This window comes from Octodon degus, unplaced genomic scaffold (genome assembly GCF_000260255.1).
Source record: "Octodon degus isolate 3935 unplaced genomic scaffold, OctDeg1.0 scaffold00111, whole genome shotgun sequence".
Classification (NCBI taxonomy): Eukaryota; Metazoa; Chordata; class Mammalia; order Rodentia; family Octodontidae; genus Octodon; species Octodon degus.
In genome coordinates this window covers 8960113-8964587 of record NW_004524687.1, presented here as the reverse complement: position 1 = coordinate 8964587, position 4475 = coordinate 8960113, and the positions used below count along the sequence as shown (strand labels likewise).

The 4475-nt window shown below is 35.8% G+C and overlaps 1 pseudogene; it reads left to right on the top strand.

Moving 5' to 3' along the window:
- Positions 1-1181: 1181 nt before the first annotated feature.
- On the top strand, positions 1182-2162 carry LOC105740857 (annotated as a pseudogene).
- The last annotated feature ends 2313 nt before the right edge of the window (positions 2163-4475 follow it).

The following is a 4475-nucleotide window of genomic DNA, read 5'->3' as shown; positions in this document are numbered from 1 at the left end:
AATCAAGAAATAGAAAAACATAGGATCAGCTGCCATGAATGTCAACAAAAGAGAATAGTGAAGATATAAGTCTGGAGAGCTACCAGTCCCTCCTGGCAGGGGAACAGGCTCAGAGGGCACGTCTCCAAGAAAAGCATCAAAAGTGATGGATCGAACACCTAATGTGCCTGAACTTTATAAACAAAATCCATGGATCTAGTGGTACATAAAAAGATGAAATGCTGGTAGATATAGAGAAAGCTAGGCAACCTAAGAAGGAAGGAATTATAAACTCCAAGGGGGAAAAAATATTTCCAGTAGACTGATTGCTTAACAATGTTTGATGTCTTTCCCTAGATAAGAATTATACTTCTCTGCCTCTTTGATGTCAGGCTTGGCATTGTGAACTACCCTGGCTGATGAAATCAAGGCAAAAGGGAGTATATCTCTTTCAGGCAGAGCTTCAAGAGCTTGCTCCTGCTTTCCTGTCTCTACCCCTGCCACAGAACAGCACTGTGCACACACACGGGCTGGCCTGGCTGGCTGAGTCCCAAGGAAGGATGACATAGAGCAGGACTGTGGCTGATTTACTGCTGAACATGTGGATAAATGAGGAAACTTTTATTGCTGTTAGCTGATATCCCAAGAAAGGGGGTATGGGGCTTCTGTGGTCATTTATTTAGTGTGGCTTGATTAAATTCTCCTGAATGATACAGCACGAAATGTTGTTGACTGTATTTATTTTATAGTCATTAAAATATATAAATACAGCTGGGGTTTAGTTTAGTGACAGACTTACCTAGAATGCATGAGGTCCTAAGCTAAATCCTCAGCACCAATTAAAAAAAAATTACTTAAAATTTAACCCCCCAAAATATAATTTAACTCTTAAACCACAATCACTTTGAAAAATTATATTTTTCTTGAAAAAAGAAAATTAGTAATGAGAAGACGAGAAGTTGTATTATTGTTTTAAATTTAGCCAATTTGATAGGCTCTCAATTGTATAATAAGATTGTAAATAGAGCCAGGCCTGATAGTGTATATCTGTAATCCTAGCACACAGGAGAGTGAGTCAGGAGGATCTCAGCCTGAACTACACAGTGAGACCCTGACTCAAAAAAGAGGTTGTAAGTAGAATTCATTCTTGGTTAGTACTCTGAAAGTACCTAGTTAAAGAAAACCGAGGGTGGTGAGGCAAGATGGCAGCAGACAAAGAGGAAACAATGTGGGTGTTACTGGTTCAAGTGAAGCAGCCAAAAAAAAAAAAAAACCCAAAAAAACAATGCAGGGCTTCAGAAATGGAGGCATAAGAGAGACCATATGCCTGGCCCCATTTGCAAGGGAAAAGGGCAAAATAAGCAGTGGATTTTCATCTTTTCTTCCAGAGGATATATTTCAGAACAAGGCATTTACTGCAAGACTTGGGAATGTTGGTGTCTTGTTCTAAAGCAGAGATAAAATGGATCATAAAGATAAATCATGATTAATGAGGTCTGTGCATTTTTTACAAATGAAAAACTGCAATAAATGTATATTTTTTGAAGCAAAGAAACAATAATATATGTGTCTTCCAAATTTACCTCATGGGCCCTCTGTCAAATTCCTTGTTCAAAATATTCATAACCTAGCTGAACTGAAAATGACTGTAAACTAAGAGTCTCAGCCATTTTTGCCTTTTGTCTCTGCTTTTGATAAATAGCCACATTATGCTCTGTTAAAGGAACTCTTAATTCAGACTTTTAGTACATCATGACATCGTCCCCAAAGCCAGTCATTTGTGGACCACATATTTAACTCTCATCATTTTGGATAAAAGGATATGATTTTGGAACTTTCAGATCATAGAAAATGACCAACTTATAGAAATAGAACCTCGTTTTGTCATAAATCTGATAAAGTTTTTCATGGACATTGGAGGGGACCAACTTTATTTGAAAATCATTCCTATCAATCACCAACATGCATCAGGGTACCATAAGATCCATTAAAGTTGCAAGATTCAAAGAGAAACAGTAAGTAAAAGATGTGCTGAGGTTGAGAAAGAGCCAGAGATTATTCTCCCACATGATCCCACTGGAGATGGTTTTGATATACGAGCTGAGGAATAGTCAGTAGAAGTACAGTGGGTAAAACCAGAGTCAAAAGTTGAGATGAAAACAAGGAGAAAAAATTGGGGCTAGTTGTGGTGGCATATACCTATAATCCCAGCACTCTGGGAGGCTGAGGTGGAAAGATAGCATGTCAAGCCCAGCCTGGGCAATTTAGCAATTTAGCAAGGCACTGTCTCAAAATTAAAAAAAAAAAAAATTCAAAACAGCTACAGATATAGCTCAGTGGGAAGACCCAAGGTTCAAAACCCAGTACCATGAAGAGGAGGAAGAGAAGATATTTTTGGACTACTGATTCTCACTATACAAAAAATTGAAGAGGACCAATAGGGACTTCTGGGAAGATGGCAAAGCAATAAAAAGCAACAAATCAACCAAGATTTGAAATCCAGGTCTTGGAAGAATAACAACTTGGGAAGAAATAAAGGGGGAGGTGTATATCCAGGACAGGGAAGAATCTTAATGGAAAATTGGGGTCCACAGAGAGAGTGGAGAGACAGCTGACAACACAGAAAAAGGAGATGGAAAACTGTACTTTGTCCTCAGCTCCTGGCTCCCATCATGAGAGAAAAGGATCAAATCTAGAGACACAGAGAGGATGGGTAACTCCAAAAGCTTTCAGAAAGAAACCAGTAGAATGTAGCAGGGGATGCTACAGATCTGTGCTTAGTAATCATCATATGATAGACTTTTTAGAAAGAATAATAACATAAGATTAATCCAAATCAAAGAAAAAACACAAAATAGTGGAAAGGATATATTAAAAAGCCTGTTCTTATGTTACTATTCTTTACAAGCATCTAGAAGCTATTGATTGCTTTTTTGTGGTTCATTGCTATTTCCAAAAAGTCTTTCATTTTCATATTTGATGGGTAAATATTTCCATGATAGTGAACACCAAAAAAATGCCAAATTCATGAGCACCAAATTCATGACTATCAAGCAAGCACTCTAAAAAATTCTGAGGGATATCCTAGAAAAACACAAGGACAACAATTCCATGAATCCCAATAGAATGAATCCACCAGACAAAACAAAAAGGAAAAGAAGAGAACCGACAATGGGATAATAATATAAAATATGTTAATACATATCAGTCTTAACCGTCAAATGTAAATCTTAGCTTTGTAATAGCTAAGATTTAGCTATTACAAATTATGATGCTGTAAACGTGGGTATATATTGCTGTATATACACGAATTTCTTTGTATATAATCAACAAAGAAATACAAGAAATTCACCAGTCTTAGAAACAGATTGGCAGAATGTATTAAGAGACACGATCCAAAGATATGCTGCATAGAAAACACATTTAACTCAAAAAGAAATTATTAGACTAATAGAGAAAGGAGGGAAAACTATACTCCACGCAGCATGAACTTGGAAAAAAAAACAACAACAGGGTACATATTCCATTTGCAGACAAAGAGTATTTGAGGCCAAAACTGATGAGAAGAGATCAAGAAGTTAACTACATACTTCTTACGGGAACAGTCTAAGAGGAAGAGATAACAATCATCTATCTAGCTATCTACTTATCTGGCAAATACTAGTGTACCCAACTGTATAAAGCAAACATTCATTGATATAAATAATCAAATAAACACTAATATAATTGTAATGGGGACTTCAATAACCCAACTGTCACAAATATATCAGCTAGACAGTAAATCAACAAAGAAATACAAGAAATGAACAAAACCTTTGAACAAATGGACTTAATAGATGTCTACAGAGTGTTCCACCCTACAGCAAGGGAATATAAATTTTTCTTAGCTGCACACTGGACTTTCTCCAGTAAAATAGACATTACATGACAGCAATATATACCCACGTTTACAGCATCATAATTTGTAATAGCTAAATCTTAGAAATAGTCCAGATTTTCCTCATCAGTAGATAAATGGATAAAGAAAATGTGGTTTTTATACATAACAGAGTACTACACTGCCATAGAGAAACATAAACTTGGGCTGGCCAGATAGCTCAGCAGATTAAAGTTCCTGCTTAGACTCAGGACAAGGGTTTGAGACCCTGTATGAAATACATAAAAAGGAAAGGTAACATATTTATCTCAAAAAGAAATTTTTGAGATAAATGTGTTAGATACATTTTTAGATAAATTGATGTGCACTAAGAACATAATCTTAAGTGAAATACATCAGACACACATTTAAATGTTTAAATATCACATTCTCTTTTTTTGTTTTGTTTTGCTTTTTTTTGATGCAGAAAAGTTTTTTTCCCATAATTCTATTGATAAACAAATAGCAATGAGACAGTTTCAAATTAAATTGGTAGGACAGTTTCAATAATTAACACATTGCAAACATTCTTCCTAGTGGTTAATTGCTGTACAAGATGTGGACATGATATCCTGTTTAC